Source organism: Oreochromis niloticus, linkage group LG14 (genome assembly GCF_001858045.2).
Source record: "Oreochromis niloticus isolate F11D_XX linkage group LG14, O_niloticus_UMD_NMBU, whole genome shotgun sequence".
NCBI lineage: Eukaryota > Metazoa > Chordata > Actinopteri > Cichliformes > Cichlidae > Oreochromis > Oreochromis niloticus.
Window position 1 is genome coordinate 2,746,746 of NC_031979.2, and position 19,141 is coordinate 2,765,886.

Here is a 19,141-nt window from a genome sequence, read left to right on the forward strand (position 1 = left end):
AGAACTCATTACTGCACAGAAACATTGTTAGTGACGGTTACAAATAATCTTTTTTTGGCCTCTGACAGTGGACTCATTTCTATGCTTGTCCTGTTTGGCCTCAGTGCAGACTTCAGTACTGTTGTTCACAATATTTTGTTACACAGATTAGAGCATAGATATTCAAAGTACTGCTCTGCAATGATTTGAATCTAACAGACACACTATCTTACTTGTTCATGTAAATGGCCGCCCCTCCCTGATCCTGGTTCTGCCAGAGGTTTCTTCCCATTAAGATGGAGTTTTTCCTCCTCATTGTTGCCAAGTGCTGATTGTCTGGGTTTTCTGTGAACTATTGTACGGTCTTTACATGACAATGTGAAGCACCTTGAGGAGACTGCTGTGACTTGCCATTTTATAGATTCCAATACTGGTTCTGATGCATGTTTGGGATCGTTGTCCTGTTGGACAGGTTGAAGCATTTGGAGGTAGTTTTTCCTCATTATTCCATCAACTTTATGCAATATACTACTGGCACCAAAGCAGCCTCGGAGCATGATGCTACCACCACCATGCTTGATAGTTGGTTATCAACAGCTTTACTTTAAACTCTGCTCTCTTTGCACTACAACAGACTGGAACAGAGTCTGAATCAGTGCAGATGTAACCCAATCAGTCTGTCAGGCTTGACAGGCGTGTCCATGAAAATTCTGAACAGAATCTGTGACAAAGGGCAGCCATAGTGGATTCCAACAACCAATGGGAACAAGTCTGACCTATTGCTGGCAATGGGGACCCAAGTCTAAGAATGTGGCAGACTTCCCATACATGGGCAATGCCTCCTCCAAGTCCATAGATGTATCCATAAAACACATGTAGCTTGGCTGGGCAAACTCCCATACACACTCAAATAATCTGGAGACCTGCAACCAGGTCAAACACCACATTGTTCCCCTTGAATCTGACATTCAACTAACAAACGAGCCCTCTTTTCCAGAACCCTGGCATAGACCTTCATGGGAAGGTTGAGGAGTGTGATCCCCTATAGCTGGAGAAGACACACTTGACCCCTTTATAAAGATGGGAACCAACATCCCAGCAGAAGTGCTGATCAAGACAGACCTACAAAATAACAGATGTAAGGGAACTCAGGGTGAATCTCATCTGCCCCAGGGTTCCTGCCATCTAGGACTTGTTTAACTCATCATCTATGATGGGGAAGTTATCCCCTTCATCCCATCAATTAAGGAAGTCCTCTATAGGCCAACTATGTCCTCAGTTAAAGCCAGCCTGCACCCCACCCACACTTTACACTGTGTGACAGAGCACTGCTTTACCCTCCTGAGTTGTCTGACAGCTGTAGTCAATCACAATCCCTAACAACTTGTTAATAACCTGACCATGTCGATTTAAAAGACACCTTCAGAACCACTAATAAAAACATTTAAGCGATTGAATGTATGTATTTCAGACTGTATTTATACTTTTGACCCTTTGTGGATTAGAGAAAATCTGTCTGCGAAGGTTCTCAGTGATCCAGGTCATAGTAGTCTAAGGAGCTTGGAAAGAAAAGCATCTGGACTTTTTTAAATTTCTCAAACTTTCTTTGAATTTTCGAGAAATTTAAAGAAGTCCAGATGCTTTTCTTTCCAAGCTCCTTAGATGAGAGAAAATCCAAAATAAATTCAAACGTATGCGCCCAGTTCTTATGTTTAAAGTCATTAAAGATGGATTCCATACAGTCATTCCAACCTGTAACAAGAACAATTCAAATAAGTCATTTAAAGGCCCAAATTTCCATGACATTCATGCCTTTGATAAGTGTGTGTAAACGTCTGATCACAGTTGTATATCACACGTGTCATCCAGACTGAGAATTACAACAATAAAGACCTTTCAGTCAAGTCTTAGGTCTACTGTGTAACAGCTTTATCTCATGATTGTGTATCGTGTTGTTCCACAGTATACATCACCTTTTAATTTTATTGCATCTGGGAAATCCATCAGAATCTAATTATTTATGCCCATCTATCGAGTCTAACCCCACAAGGTGCATATCAGGGACCCTTGATCCACCTGTGCTACTTCACCACTTTATCTGTCTCTTATTTCTGTCTCTTCTCTCCTTTATCTGTGTGTATGTCTTTTGTCTGAGTGAGTTGACCTCACCTTGTCTCTCAGGGGCGGGGTTTGTCCCAGGTCCAGCTCTTCAGTTCCACACATGGACGTAATGAGCTCACCTGTTTGCAATCAGTTCTTCCCCTGCTAGTTCTTAAGGTGGTGAATCATCTTCAGTCTTTGCTGGATTGTTGAATGAACCACAGCTAGTGAAGCTGGCTTGCTTGTCCTGTAAGTTACTTACCTTATTGTTGTTCTGTGCAGACAACCCTGGGGGATTCAGGGAGAAGGGCTCTTTTTTCCCTGTGGGTGATTCTGTAGTGGGATTACACGTTCTGTTTGGACCCTGGACTTTACTGACGGGAAACCCGTGCCTTTGCCTTTTGAACTTTGGCTAAAAAACTTATTTATACAACAGAGTCCCATGTTTGAGTCCTGCATATTTTGGAGGCCTTGACGCTGCTTTATTTGGACCACAGGGAGAAGCCAGAGGACCTGGATGTATGTTCTCCTCATGTGGCTATGGGGTTAACATGCATACGCTACATAATAAGATAGTTTTGGATAAATAGTGGACTCTAACCCAGGACCATCTTACTGTGGGACAACGGTGCTAACACCACACTACCCAGTAATGACTGGTATTTGTTTCCTTTAGTGTGCTCTGCTGTTTGCATAATTCTGTCATGTTTGCTCTCACAAACTTTGTCCACAGCATGCACCTTCATCACAGAGCAATTTGTTCATTTTTACAGACACACCTGTTCCTTGTTGTATCCAGTAGTCTTTCAACATTTCTGGGACTAATTTATTTTTGAGCTTTTATGAAGCTTAACTTCATACATTTTGAACTGTGGTTGTGAACCTTGGTAACTTGTTTTGGAAGATGTTAACGTTAACAACATGAAATGTAGAGCTGTAAAAGTTCTTGTACACTTTTGAAATGTTGCAGATTTGATTTAGATTTAATCAAACCTGCAGCTTGCACTCGATAACCTGTGATACAGCAGTTTGCTTCTGTACATTTAACTTGTCCAAACTTGAGTCGCAGGGGAGCTGAAACCTATTTCAAAACACAGCACGTATAAGGCTTGGGTTTGTTCTCTAACCTTTTTCCCTTTTCTCCTTTGCTGTCAGGTGGAGTTGGGGGCTGTTGCTTCCTCAAGGACTCACCTGCAAGCTGAGTGTTCTTTCTTTCCTGCACCTGCTTCTTTTATCCAGTTGGCTCTGGTAAGGATCTGTTGGTGCTGTCATTCTGCACTCTTGCTGCCATAGTGGTGTTAACTGGGCCTCCTTTGTTGCTGGCTAGCACCTCTGGTTTTTGGGCTGGTAATGGTATATTTCATTTGTTCTCCAGCAATCTGCCTGAAGACTGAGTGTACCTGCGGAGACTAATGTTACCCTGACGAGTTTAATGTCTTGGCCAAACAGCCACACTCTCCTGCGCGCACAAGACCTGAGCCTGCTCCGGTTCTTTCATGACCTCATCAAATCCTGCCTACCAAAGGCTTCACTCTTCCTTGGCCACTGCTGATCTTTCTTTTCCATTGGAAACTCCACCCCACTCTTATAGGGGGCGGGGCCAGCCTGCCTTCTAGCTTTATTTGTGCTTTGACCTTTTATTTTTTCTATCCCCCATTTATTTATTTTTTTTCTTCCACCTGTGGGGTCTGGTATTGTCACAAAGTAAAACCTAATGAAATAAAAAGAAATTGGCTATAAGAGCAGCTGGAGCAGGGTTTTCTTCTTTAGGACCCTGGTTCTACTAGCTAGAGCTGCTGTGTTCATGTGCACAATTGGTGCATGTACAAGTTTATCAAATCACCACCAGAATTTAAATTTAAAGCATAACTAAAGATGTGTGTATTTGTAATGACCAGTTACCTGCTGATCCCTGCTGCACTTACGCCTCTCTTGAATATCCTTCTATTATGTTTGCTGCACTCTTCTACTGCGCCCCAGAAAGCTTTCTTACATGGATCAAATGGAATAAGAAGCTATGCGTAGACTGAAACAGCATGCACATCTTTCCTTCTGAGCACCAACGGCTTTCCTGTCTAAAACAAGCGGTTCCCTCGGGGTGCTTCCAATTAGCAATGGTACATCTGTGCTGATTACTCGATAGCTTCTTAACCTCTGCCAGCAAAGCAAGCCAAAGTTGAGAGAAGTTCTTGATGCCCATTCTAACAAAGTGAAGTGGCATACATTCAAAACAAAGTCAAGCAGTGCATGTCACTGACCTATTTGCCTTTTTGAAGAGGGGCTTGAGTTTGGTCTGAGATGAGTTTAGTTTGGGATTTTCCTTGAAATATTTTAAAATGCCAAACTGGTAGCTGGAAAACACTCCCTCCAAAGCACAGGAACAGTCTGGCTCGTACCATCCTGCCTGTCATATCTTTTAGCCACAAAATTGAAACCGCTTTAATAAATCCAACAGCTTTCTAACATTCTGCAGATGTTTGTAAATCTAACCTGAAATGTTCCTATTCTTTAAATTCAGCCTTATTTTTCTTTATCCTTAGTGCAGATTTATGCAGGTCATATTGAACCACGATGTTCACTGATTCCAAAGGATGAAGGTAACAATCCACAGCTGCCACACGCAGACGTGTCAGACAAAGATGGCCAGGTCATGCCTGGGCATGACACACGTAAGTGAACAATCCTCTGAAACTGCAGAGTTCTCCCTGACGAGAGCAACATCCAAATCTTCCATCTATAGGCCTAGTTGGGTGCTGACCTTTACTTTGAATCCTTAAAGTTAATACGATCTCTTTTAGAGCAAAGACTAATTTCTAATTGACATAATTGAACCAAAGCAGTGTTTCTGTTGTACCCGCTCTTGTATACAGACTGAACTGGCGCACTATCTTAAGTGCAAGGCGTGTGAGTCTGGCCAGAGGGATGGAGCGTTGGCGTTTCCCCTTAAGTCAGCAATATTAACCTTATATTGCCCCCACCCCCCACCCCCCAAAAAACCCATGTTGCTCCTCAGTTATTGTAAGAATTAGTTTCACTTGGTTCAACATGAATGTTAGACGTTTAAATCACAGCTTAAAATCCTGTCACGTAAAGTATGTTTACAACAACTGTACTTTACTCTTTAATTTATGGCCATGAGCCAAACTACAAAGTCACAGCAGGCACAAAACGCCACTATAACCCTGGCACAAAAGGCCTTTTACACAGCGCAACAATGGTGGAGAGTGGACAGGCAAGTGTTCAAGGTGAGTCCTATCCCTTACAGTTTATAGGAATTTTCCAAGCAGGAACTGGAGGCATTGCAGAACTCGACTTGAGTTGGGATCTGAATGAATTGGTCACTGAAAGACTGCTGGAGCAACAATGTAAAGAAGTTATTTTTCTTCAGGAGCTGATAACTTATAGCAGGTATTAGGACCAATCAGAGAGCACCTAACTCTTAAACACTCATAGCAACAAGATTTGTAAACAGGCAAAACCCTCCCTGGACGTGACAACACCAGACGTCTGCCTTCAAAAACTTAGGATAGCAGCCATGATAAAGATACGGCTTTAAACCAAAGTTTGTCCTCAGTGCAATCAGTGAATACTGTGTTCTGTAAGATGGGGCTTACTGGCCAGTCACCAAGTTAATGTGCATTAACACTCTCCTAATAACCCCTATATACACCCAGTATCATCCACACCCAGGCTCACTTTAACACTAAGGTGTTACTCCTGACATCGCTAACATTTACTGCCAGGGGCAATTCTAGGTTGAAACTTTTAGGCGAGGCTCAGCTCCCAATCATGTGACGTGTACAATGCCTTGTAATTAATATTAAGGGTATATGCGTGTAATGGCATCAGCCACACATGGGTAAAGGCCATTCGTTCACTTTATTAGTTTGGTTTGCAGTTGCTTCACTAATAGAATTCATTAAGCATTTTACTTAAACCTAACACTGGTATTATGAACCACGGTTTTTCTAAAAATGTTTTGTTATATTAATTATTTGACTTGCCTGGTTTGGGGCGGTGGCTGTTTCCTGGCGTGGCTGAGGACTTTGGACCAACCATGTGCTTGTCAGAAACGGGTGTTTTAGGTTTACTTATGATGATCTGTGCTTGGTTAGTATTGGTCTTTGTTTCCCCCCCCCCCCCCCCCCCATTGTGTGTAAATGGTTTGGCCAAACCACTATAAAAGCTACCCTCTTGTGTCTTTGTGATTAGGTCAGTTTCAGTTGTGTCCACTTTAAGATTTGGAAGTTACTTTTTGATTAGTTGTCTTTAATTTACCTCTTATCGGCCTAATATCTCACACACACACACACACACACACACACACACACACACACACACACACACGTACGTCCTCTATGCCGTTGCTGCTTTCCACATTTGGAAACATCAGTTCAATTGGATACACATTACAATGTTACCTTCAAACACAACATCAACAACACTGGACATGAAACCTGTTTTCATTCTATTCTGCTGTCAATAGACAAGTTAGGAAAATATAACGTTTGAAGATAATTCCAGAAAATGATAGTAAAATGTAGTATTATTAATATTAGTTATTTTCAGGGGGTGCTTGAGCAAACTCGCCTATGATTACTGACCTGACTGACTACGTGCTGTTAGAAACAGCTGTTCAGCAGTGCCGTGTTATACATAATTAATAAAATGCTATATCAATTAATGGGAAACATTAAGTTACAGCAGCAACTTACGCATTAGTCTATTAACCCTTTATTTACAGGTCTCACAGTTTTCAATTAGTCTCTTTATATAACGACCGTTCACTCACTGAAGTCACAACCAGAGTAGCTGGGATGCTAATCAGCGTTTCTTCATTATGAACTAATGAAACACAAGAAGGGTTCTTGCATGCATTGGTTATTGGGCTGATTTCAGAGGAGCTTCTAGCCTATCCTCACCCTGACAGCCTACCGCTGTAGAACACTGCCTAATGCTTCCAGTCATTATCCTCTCAGCCTATGATACTCACCGGCAATGACTGTGATCGGAGGGCAATTTCCTCAAATGTGTCTTTCACACATTAACCCCTCATCACACAGATGCTCCTCTGACTCCAGCGTGGGCATCAGCTCTCAGCACTTACAAAGAGCTTTTAAACTTCAGCATAGCAAGCATTAGAAATTTGCCCCACCCCTTCACAAAATGTGTCCGTCTTTGTGTCACTATAGCTGAGTTACAACAGTTCTGTGGTTAAATGTGAAACCACACGCTTTCCAAGTTCTATCAGGTCTAAATGGGCAATGGTACAAGGAGCAATTGTCTCCTTGCAATAAGACACACAGATTTTGAATGCTGGTTTGTACTGCAGCCAACTTTCAAGCCTCAGGTTGCATGCCTCAGACCATCAGTAACAGCTCTAGTCCTACCACAGATTTGGCAGTACATCTCCCCAACACCCTCAAAGTGACAGTAACCCACAAATTGGACAGAAAACAGTCTTTGAATATATTAAGACTCGAGTGTTTTCATTAGTAGTGGACATGTGTACTTTACAAGTAATCATCTGCTTTTTCCCGAGGCAGACTAATAACATGTTCTCACACCCAGAGCCCAACATTTTACGCAGGTGACAAATCGTTGGTATATTGCGCTTCCAGGCACCCAACACGTCCCTATGTTACGAGATCGGAAAAATGAGGAGACATGAGAACCGTTTGGAATGAATCTACACATGTATGTTCGTTTTACTTAAATTGCTTTGGAAAACACTATCTAACGTCAAAGTAGTTGGTTAGTAGTGATGGGATTTCCGGCTCTTTTTAGAGAACCGGCTCTTTTGGCTCGGCTCCCTAAAGAACCGGCTCTTTCGGCTCCGAACCGGCTCTTCAGGTTGTTTTGTTGCTTTAATTAATTTATTATTAACAATAAATTATGCACAAAAGGAATTGCTAATGTAAAAAAAAATATATACTTTTATTTATTCACTCTACATAAAATGTAATAAATAAATCATATAATACAAAAACCAGCTATCCACATTTCAACTTTTTTAACTATTTAAATTTTCAGCTTTTTCCTTTTAAACAAATTTAAAGTGAAAAAACACAAAACACTGCAAACCACAACACAATTCAATATAAATTAAAATATGAAAACAAAAAGATGATGTATATTCTCTGTCATATGGGCCTGCATGAATAAACTTTCTGAATCCTTTATCATCCGCAACTGAAAATAGTTGTGGATGATTACTACACCTTTCTAATGTGACGTTGTTGTCCCTGGCTCTCTTTCTTGGTCTCTCCCTCCCGCTCTGTTCCTGTGCTGTAACCACCGCCCCTCCCCACTCTGCCCAGCGCAAAGCACAAGGCTCGTATGCGGAGTGAAGCGGGGGGAAAAAGTGCGAGAGAAAGGGAGGGACGGGGGAGGGAACCCACGGCTCGCTGGCTCGCGTCGTTCACGTCACAGATCCGGCTCTAAGAGCCGTTTCGTTCGCAACCGACACATCACTACTGGTTAGGGCTGGAATACATGGCTGGAACGTGTATTACTGCAGGAGCGTCATTCTACTGGATTTCATCCATAACCCGGCACGTAGCATAAGAACAAAGTGATGACAAATCATCACTATATTATGCCTCGGGAGTGATAATGTCCCAATCCTGTCATCCTTTTAGGGTTGCCTTAAATGTATCTACACGGTGTCCCCTTAAATGGTTCAGATTTGATGGTCACAGAAATGTTTTCATATTAAGCGCCTCAATATTCTTCTGTAAATTCATATTCAAATCTGACTCTGCTGCATACATTTACATGTATAACATACTACAAGCTTTTATTTTATTTTTTAAAATATTGCTATTAAATGCAATATGTGTGAGTGGAAAACCAATAAAAATGAACCTGTAATCTCATGTAAAGTGGATAGGTTTATAAATAAGGTTAAAAACAAATGAGAAACTCTTCAATGGTGTGTACCACAAAAATACCATTTCTTTTTTTCTATTGATACATTTAATGTGCATTTAAGTCACACTACTGCTACATTTCTGGGGAACACAAAGTATTACAGTCATCAAATATTTTGTTGTTGTGGGCTGAAAAATGGTTCAGTCCAGAGGAACCACTGGTTGTAGGGCGAGTCATCCAGGAATCGAGAAACTAATGTGATTGGAGGTTTTTAGCTCATTCTTTGAATAAATGAGAAACGACTGGCCATCCAGTTCCAGCAAATAATAATATAATGATGTGGCAATAAAAGGGCCCATATTTCCTCCTCCTGTCAAGTCACAGACAGAAATACGATGAATTTGTGATCTCAATAAAAGGAAATTGATTCTTCTCGTGTAGGCAGCTGTAACATAGACTGAACATGTGCAATGCTCAGGCAACACAGGAGTAACAATAGTCAGTCTAAATATGAAATAATTTTAACTGAGTTAAAGCTGTTTTGAACAACTTTATATTAACAATTCATCAAGTTTAATAAGTCAAATCTTTTTTTTTTTTTTTTTTTTTTTTTTCTCATTTCAGCTAGTTTTTATTGAAAGCATCATTCAGCTGATTGTGGTGTTCTTTCTTTGTCCACGTCTGCTTTCATATTAATGTTCAAACAAAGTCAACAGCAGACCATCACCTTTTCACTCAGAGCCAGCATGCACACAGGTCCCTCATCGATTAGTTGTCATGTTAGACTAATGTGAGGACCTATTTACTTTCCTGCCACTTACATTATGTACAGTTACTCACGTGTTAAATCTTTAAAATGTTGTTGTGTCTAATAGTTTCTGGTAGTAATGAAGCACATCGGTGAATCATGCCACTGCTGCAGGCCATTAAACATTTGTTTTCCCATGTCTTGGACCTTCCACTAAGAGGTGAATTAATCGCCATAATGGCCCGTGACAGCACCAGCATTTATGTCTAGCATACAGCTCCAGACACAAACTCCTTTTTACATTATGCAAAATGATTGGCAGCAACTTTCCAAAGATCCTTCTGCTGCAAATAAGCAAGCAGCAAGCTGGACTTAATGCATTTGTAGTTTAATTGGCGTTGACACTTTATTGTATTTCCTTCCCACTTTCCTAATTCCCCTGGGAGCTCTGGCCCTGCCTGGTGCCTCATTGGCGAAACTTGAGCCCAATCAAGATGATATACTTTTCCAATAAGAACCTCCTGATTGTGCCATGTCAGAGATTCTGCATCCAAGTCCGCTTTCTGAGTGGGGGAGATGGCTTTAGAAAGTCAAATATGTCGTCCAAACGTGCTCATTAAGTTTGGGGGGGCTACTGCTAATCATGTATTGGGTTGACGCTGCAGTAACTGATAGCCAGGCTGATGAAACTCAGAGATGTGGAGAGGTGATTTTACTGCTGCTAAGACGTTTTCTGCTCCTTTCATATTGTGTTTCTCGACTTAATGATGGTCCTGAGTGTGGATATCTGCAGACGGATCATCTAAATTTGTATCTCTGTTCTGGTCTTGTTGCAAAAACTGTGAAAATCTGTTTCAGTAGCATTATTATACAGTAGCATCAAAACTTTAACATTTTCAAGAATATTTGGGCTTTTATTTTCTTAACGACAGGAGGTGTAATAAATTCCAGTACTGTACACGGAATAGACAGCGCCCTCTAACCTGAGAGCATAAATGAATAAAAATGCTGGTTTGATTTTGGTTATTTTTACATTTATGTTCAGGATAACGCAGCTTTCATCAGTAATACAGACAAGCGTCCAGTGACACATACAGTGCTGTAAAAAGTATTTTCCCCCTTCCTTATTTCTTATTTTTGTGCATATTTGTCCCATTCCAATGTTTCAGATCATCAAACAAAGCAAATACAAATTGCAGCTTGCAAGTTGTAGCTCAAATTAAGAGCAATATATAGATGGATCAGGAGACATGGGTTTCACATGTGGCACTCTCGATGGATTGAGTTGTTAATAAAATTGTAATGATGTGAAATGTTGCACAAATGTACGTCTTTTTTTTTTTATCATATTGAAGAAAAAGTCGGTCAATCTAAGCTGATCCCAGCTGACCTCATACAAAATACTTAAGTATCCTGCGATTAACAGAATCTGATCAGTGTACAGTGAGCTGACAGTGATGCTGTTTTGGGGAGTACCGGGCCGGGACAATGTCTAAAGTTGTCCTCTGTCACAGTAGACAGAGGGAAATACCTCGAGTCAGTTCTCTGGAAATCGTTGGTAAATATTGGGTTTAGATTAGGGTGGTTCCCTACCTAACGTCCAAGGTACAAGATGACTCGCACGCTGTGGCTGGGGGCGTATACCAAACAGAAGGTCGGTGGTTCCCGTAGTCCGCATTGTGCTCGGCCAGCATACTGAACTGCCCCCGACCCAGCCATTGCATCGCATTATTGTTAGAAAGTGCTTGAGGCAGTGAATAAAGTGCTGCGTGAATGTGGCTTTTAGTAAAACCACTTTGAGTACTCATTGCTCAGAAACCAGTTAGACCTTGTTTCCATCAGACTGTGACTGTGTGTGCACTGCTACACAACTGCTAAAAGGTATTGATTCAGATAGTGACAATAACCATTCTGTGCAGACACTTGGTTTCAAAACTGAGCCCGAGCTGACATGAAGTCAGCACCACCAGAGCAGGATTTTAAGAAGTGTTTCAAAAACATAGAAAGTAAAGTCCAGATAATGCTGATAAAAGCCTAAAAAACTGGCATCAAAAATGTCAGAATATTCTGGAATAAAACTCTCCTAAGAGTTCTCGAATCACATTTTCTAAGCTATATTATTCTTTGGCCCTCAGGGCACAGCGTTAGTTTGTAGTTTAGCTTTAGTGAACTATAATGACTTTTGATTCATTTTAAGGATATCCAAACTTTTACTCACCCTCTGCAGCTGTAACTCCTCACAACAACTAGTTGCTGACTCATTTGCTTTTCTGCTTCCTCTCTCAAAAAATACTTCTGGGGAAACTGAAGTAAGAACTAAAATACTCCAAGCAGCTGCTGAGCAGTGAGTCAGTCTGGTGATGAATCCCAGGTCCCTGCTCTGCAGTAACGGATACAGGGCTGGTAAGCAAGACCCTGGGATGTTATGCAACACTAGTGTGCAAACACAGGATTGTAATCACAAACCTAACCTGCTGAACATCCTGTACCTCTCACTACACTGACACAGAACTATCAAACTAGACCTCGATTACACATCTGTGTTTTAGAGCACCAGGAGCAGTTAAGATATGTGCATTTATCCACAGGATGGGGAACCACATGGGGTGTAACATTTTTGCTTTCCACTCATCTGAACTTTGATTGAACTCCTGTTGAGAAAGTGAGTTATTCCAAACACGCAGAGGCTTTGGTAAATGTCACAACTGTTAGTCTGACAGGAAACAAGTGAGACGGGAGCACAGAGACAGAGAGAGGCTGAGACATGACAATGGCATGATTCAGAGCAGCGGGAGCACAGAGCAGGCCAGCAGGATGGAAATCAAACCTGTGTCGACTCTACAGTGTCTGGAACCTGTAAACAAAGAATTGAATCAAATGTGTAATTGTGCTGTGGCAGCTCGGTGATACAGCATGAACCGCTCGAGGTACAAAAACATCTCTCATGCTGTCGCGTAGAGTCAGACAAGCTGGAAACATTCAACTTTAGTTATATAGCACCAAATCACGACAGCAGGCTGATCAAGGTCTTTAATACTGTAAGGTAGCAATCCTACAATAATACAAAGAAAGCAGAGGAAAGCCCAAAAATCATACGTCCCCCTGTGAGCCAGCAGGAACAAAACCTCCAGCAGATCCTGACCCAGCGTTTCTGGACTTTTTTCATTGTTGTGATCTTGGTGAGTGATGTATGTTTCCTAGTCTCTCTTGGTATAATTTAGTTTCTTTGTGCTTATTTTTTGTTATTATTTACCTCTTGTGTAATTCAGATTACCTGTTTAGTTTCCTGTTGCTTGTCCCTCAGGCCTTTCTTTGTTACTAAGACGGTCCGTCATAGCCTCGATCTCTGTGTCTGTCTTCAGCTTCCCCTTTGTCTCCCCAGCCCATCATGTCTCTCTCAGCTCTGTATTCTGTTCCAGCGAGTGTTTCCTGTCTTATTTTGATAGTCCTTAGCTGTGTCTCAATTCAGGGGCTGCATCCTTCGGAGGACCCGGCCAGCCATGTGAGGCTATGAAACAGGACGGTGTAGCCTTCAGATTTGTGTCACCAGCTGTCTCGGTGGAGTTTAATAAACTCAGCCGTCTGCTCCTTGCTATCTAAAATATAACAGGACACTGGAGTAAACTCTCGACCATCTCACACTTCTGTTTAATCACTTGGCGTTTATTCAGCTGTGTGAAAACTAAAACTTTAATCTCAGCCAAACCGATTTACTCAGGAACAAATAAAACACTGAAAAAAGCCAAACAATAACATTTTTAAGTTATCTAACTTATATATCATGTTTAACCTGAGTAGCCGGAGTGATGTGCCGGGGGTTCGCTGTTCTCGCCGGCTCTAGTGAGCCTCGACCTCCCGGTCAGCTATCGAGCTGGTGGGTAACAGACGTCTCCGAAAACGTGGGAGCACTTTTGCAAATCTGTGATGTCTTGATAAACCGAGCAGATATTTGAAGTTTACACAGCTACATTCTCACCTGAAAATATCTTAAAAGTTTATTTTGTGACCCAGAAAGATTAATAAGAGTAATATTAAAACTAAGTAGCTGCTGCCATTGTTGGAAACTGGAATTGGCTGAGCCGCGCTATGAATTCTGGGATAGGTTGGGCCACGAAGGACACACCCGACCCATCCTTCAAATCTGGGGAAATGAAGGACGCATTTGTCCGCCGCATTTGGAGCAGCCTTCGAATTGGGACAGCCTTCGTTGCGTCGCTGTGACGTAATCGGCCTTCAAATGCGGCCTCCGAAGGATGCGGCCCCTGAATCGGGACACAGCCCTTGTCTCATGTGCTTTGTGTTCAGTTTTCTTCCCCTGTCTCATTCTGTCTGTATGTCCCAGCTGTGTCCCCCTGCTGTCTCCAGTCTCCTAATCACCTGTCTGTGTATTTAGTGTCCATTTCCCTTTGTCCATGGCTGGAATGTCCTGTCAGGATCTGCGGGACACAGTCATTTGTCCTTTTCATGTCTGTAATTGCTCACAGCGAACCTCCGTTTGCAGCAACACCTATAATGTTTCTTGATTGGCAGAAAGGTGTCGAGGCCCTGAGATCGGACCACCAGCTCATGATGCTTCCTCCACTGTACTTCAGTTGGGTTGAGGCTTTAATGTAGTGTGCAGTGCTTTCTTTAGTCCAGGGAGTTCAGCACTGATTCTGCGAATTGAGGTGTCCGTCTATAAACATTCATTTGAAGAACATCATTTTCCTTTTATGGATTTCTTCTTCAGTGTTTTTGTTTCTGAAAACACATTAATAATACAGGTGTTTGCAAGTTGTGGAGATTTCGGTTCTTTTCCACCTCTTTTGAAATTGTCCACTGCAGATCTGAGCATGATCTGACAGGACACCCACTTCTTAGGAGCCGTGCCAGTTGGCATCAGCAGCTTGGCCAGTTGGAAGCTAAACTACATTCTTCAGTCATTTTTATTAGAATCTTTTGTTCCACATGTTGCCATAATGTGAAGCATTAAATATGCCACATTTTGAGGTTTATTTTTATTTTTCACAATTAAAAACTGGAGGACAGCCACTGGTAATCCAACTGCTGTGACAAGAGCATGGAGGACTGAATCAAGTACAGATGAATCTATAGAGTAAGGTGGGAAAATGAGCTACTGAGCTGTTTTTAGTCTTTCCCTTTGTTGTGTCAGAGTGATTTTAAATCTGAACATGGGAGAATATGACAAAGGTGTCAGTGATGATGGAATCCAAAGCTGATTAGCTTGTACACACTGGCAGAAACATAAAATAAGATTTTTGTAAATACAGATACTGAAAAACCTGGAAGTATAATAATTTAAAGTACTGTCCCTGGATGTTTTTAAAGCATTCACTTTTCCCAGTTTTCATCCCAACACACGCTGCTCTGATTCATCTCTGAGACGTTCTGCGGATGTCTTGATTCGAGCTGCCAATCCTGCAGAAAATTCAGCAGTTATATTTTTAAATGAGTCCCACACAGCCCAACCCACACACCAAACAACCACCGAGTCTCCAGCACAGCATCGTAGCAGGATTATGGACGTGTAGCTCCCTTCGTCTGAGGTTGTTGTGCTGGTTGGCATGACAACGAGGCAGCTGTAAACTGGCGTTGCCTACAGTAGTTGATCCTGTCAGGTCACTCAGCGAGAACTTCAATCACTGTACTTCCACACTGACTAGTCCCTTTTTTCACTGCTTATAGAGTATAAGCAGTGATATCACATAAAGAGGATACATGGAGGGATCAATCAACAGCTGAACTACGAAACATGAGCCAGTGTGTAGGCTGTGCACAGTTTGTTTGCTGAAAGATCAGTGCACTCCTCATCATTAGTCTACTGTTATCATACTATACAGGTAAGTGTCTAACTGTGACAGAGCGATGCCGTCGCTGAATGTGGACAGTAAACATGGACACTGCCAGTCAAACGTTTGGACACACCTTCTCATTTAATGCTTTTTCTTTATTTTTACTACTTTCTACATGTAGAAACAAACTGAAGACATCAACTATATGAAGCAAGATAAATGGAATTATGCAGCAAAGACAGCAAATGATAAATAACTCTAAATATGTCTTATTCCTCAGAGTAGCTGCATTTTGCAGACCCTCAGCCTCAATGAGCTTCATGATGTAGTCACCTGAGATGGTTTCACTTCACAGGTGTGCCTGTCAGGGCTCATTTATGGAGTTTCTTTCTTCTTAATGGGGTTGTGCAGCAGTCAGGTTGGTACACAGCTGACAGCCCTATTTGACATGGTAAGAACCAATCAGCTCAGTAAAGAGAAACCACAGTCCATCATTACTTTAAGAACTGAAGCTCAGCCAGTCTGGAATTGAGCGCTTTGTTTCTTGTTTAAAGCGGAAGCGAATGGATGGATGGATGGATGGATGTTTCTTGTTTACAGGAGCATGGGGCATTGGGCTTGTTGCTTTGTGCTCTCCAGCTCCAGTGCAGCCATTGCCAGCGCTTGGTCGTAATGGCAGAATAAGACTGACTTACTGTCTGCTACAGCTGACCTTTGTCTACAGTTCTGTTTTTATGGACAGAATCTGAAGGGGAGAAAGGTCTGGTTATGTGGTCACAAGATCTTGTTTTTACTTTTGTCAAAGTTTTTTGTTGACTTCACTGAGCAACAACCTCCACCTGACATCACGGCAGTTTGTGGCTGAGAGACGTGGGCCGGATGAGAACTGGCACCTCAAAGTCCGAGGCCATGGTCCTCAGTTCAAAAAGGATGAACTGTGGTACCTTGATGGGTTACAGTGGCAGAAGTGCCACTCCTCTCAGCTACAGGTCAAACCTCACCAAACTTGGACGGCTGGCTGGTCTGAAAGTCTCACTTTTTGCTGCCACATTTGGACAGTAGGGTCAGAACTTGATGTAAAGATGAAAGCATGGATACACCCTGCCTTGTATGAAAGACTCAGGCAGCTGGTGGTGTAATGGTGCGGGGGATACTCTCTTGGCACATGTTGTGCGCCCCAGCATCAAGTGAGCCAATAGCACAGCCTGTCTGAGCATTGTTGCTGACCACGTCCATCTTATGACCTCAGAGGACCCATCCTCTGAGGATGTTTCCAGCAGGACAGTGCATCATGCAACAAAGTTCAAATGACTGCAAACTGTTGTCTTGAACATAAGTTCACTGTATGCAGATCGTCTCCATATGGTCACCAAATGTCAAAATCAGGAGATTTACATCATTGATGTGCTGATACACAATCTCTGAGCACTGTCTCCTTGAACTAGGACAGTTCTGAAGGCAAAAAAAAGAGGCTCCAACCAAATACTAGCAAGGTATGAGTCTGTTACATACAGTACGCAGCACGGAGTACAATTCAACCACTTAAGAAACTTTAACTTAATTAAAACAGCCATAAGGTTGCATCCACCTTAAAAAAGTGAACATTCAAACTGTCATTAAGACGGGATTTTATGGCAGAACCGAAAAAAAGTTGCAGAGTTTCCTCAGTCTTGTAAGGTAAGCGGTAGTTAGAAACAGGGACGGGATTATCTTAAACCACCATTTGATGTGTAGCTCTTCTAGAGCTGTCAGTCATGTCACACAGTCTTTATCCACGTCTCACATTTCTGCTATTTGGCTTCATTCTCAAGTCTGATTTGCAATCCTGTGTTGAATCCCTGTACAGCCTACACCATCGTAGGTGATGCATTTGCTTTCACCTTTTTCTAAAACTGAGCTGAAAAATTTGAATCAATTTAGGATGATGAACGCTTATAAACCCACAGAATATAAAGTATTGTCTCAAAACACAGCTAGCTACATGCAGTTACAGCCTTTAATTTTACAGAGGCACTATCCTTATATCTTTATACGGCACATTACTACTACGCAGACACAGCAGAGGCTAAGTCATATGGCATTGACTTAATGCAATGCAATAAAGCAAGCTTAGTGTGTTACCTGCTGATCAATAAAGCTGAACTATAGCAAAGTGATGCTAATTTGTGATACTCTAAATGATTAATTCCACAGAAACTGGAGCTAAATCATTTCTGGCCATATCATATGCAATGTAAATATGTAAAAGAGTAAGAACAGAAAACATGCATGTAGCTGACGTACCTGTCAGGTAAATGATGCTGTGTGACATCAGAGCAGCTGTTAGAAGCATGGAAATTTCCTACTGCAGGAAATCACAAATGTTACACTGTTGCCCCACAACCCAAAATCACAGATCAAAACACTGAGAACAGATGACTAACAGAGACACCATCAGGTCTCGGAGCGTGTAATCACTTATAGCCGTGACAGACGGTGAACTTTCAACCAATCAATGTTCCAGGCTGAAAGAACAAAAAAACCTGGCACATTTGAAAAGGAACAAAAACCCAATGATCCGACTCGGAGTTTGTAAATTCATACAAACTGAGTAAAGGTGATTTCCATCTTATCTTTAATTAAAATTTACACAGATGAGCTGGAATTATAGTTAGTTTCATTATGGAACGCCCCAGAGTTGATAAGGTCAGTGGTTATTCTAGTTATGCACCCAAGACTTTTGAAATGCCTCTGAGCACCACTCAGCTACATTCTTTGTGTCCCTTCTCTTCACTTCTCAAACTGAGTCCAGACCAAATTCAGACCCATACTCAGAAAACAGGAGGTGTACAAAAGCATGACTACACTGTACAAATAAAAGCAGCTGCAGTTTGTTTGATTTATACCCTGATGATCTCGTCACCTTCCAATAAATCAATTGCTAATTACCTCTGGATGTGTAGTTTCGTGTGACCAAAGGCTGCACATTTACATCAGAGGCAAAGTGTTTGTTAGTGATAACGGCAACTTGCCCAGTGCATTGATCCATAAATGCTACCTCAGTGTACCTCCTGTTTCATTTAGATACAGGATACAGATAAGCTCAAAGACTTAACCTTAACCAAAGTGAATTTAAACGGTTTTTCTGTAATAGAACTACGAATTCTGCTCATCAAAAATAAGAAAAGGTCAACTGAAACAAAAGTTAGAGTCCAAATGGCATTTTTAACTCAGACAGTTAAATGAGTATTGAACACATCACCAGTTTTCTGAGTAAATATATTTCTAAAGGTGGTAACTCTAACCAGATGTTGGTAACAAGCCATCCAATCCATACATGCACGGCACAGAAAGGAACTGGCAGAAACAGCAAAGAGGCAAAACACTAGAGCAGCTGTGCGAGACTGTAAGATCAGACCAACTAACCTGTGTACTGCCTGTACTGACTGCAAGAAAGCCTGCGACTTGGTGCCTTGCATGGATCTGGAATGCCTAGAACTGTACACGACAGGACCCTAAGAGGAATTCAATGGTTATGGTTCTGCATGCACCCAAACCTCCCTAACAAGATCAGACGGTAAGGTGCAGTTATTAGGCACCTCTACATGGATGACATCGAGTCATTTGCCAGAAGTGAATGAAACATCAAGCCACTGATCCACACCACTAG

The 19,141-nt window shown here is 41.8% G+C and overlaps 1 protein-coding gene and 1 long non-coding RNA gene across 2 annotated transcripts in view; one reads left to right on the forward strand and one right to left on the reverse strand.

The window, feature by feature from the left end:
• The window catches only part of tpst1 (tyrosylprotein sulfotransferase 1), a 61,403-nt gene extending 49,334 nt beyond the window's left edge, over positions 1–12,069 (reverse strand). Inside the window, exon 1 of the mRNA XM_019367695.2 lies at positions 11,919–12,069. The gene's annotated coding sequence lies outside the window, so the exon portion shown is untranslated. The remainder of the gene's footprint in view (positions 1–11,918) is intronic.
• Positions 1,684–6,202, forward strand: LOC102077571 (uncharacterized). The gene is made up of 3 exons (XR_269805.4): positions 1,684–2,328; positions 3,235–3,327; positions 3,455–6,202. It is a non-coding gene; the product is annotated as an uncharacterized LOC102077571 (long non-coding RNA).
• Positions 12,070–19,141: the final 7,072 nt, after the last annotated feature.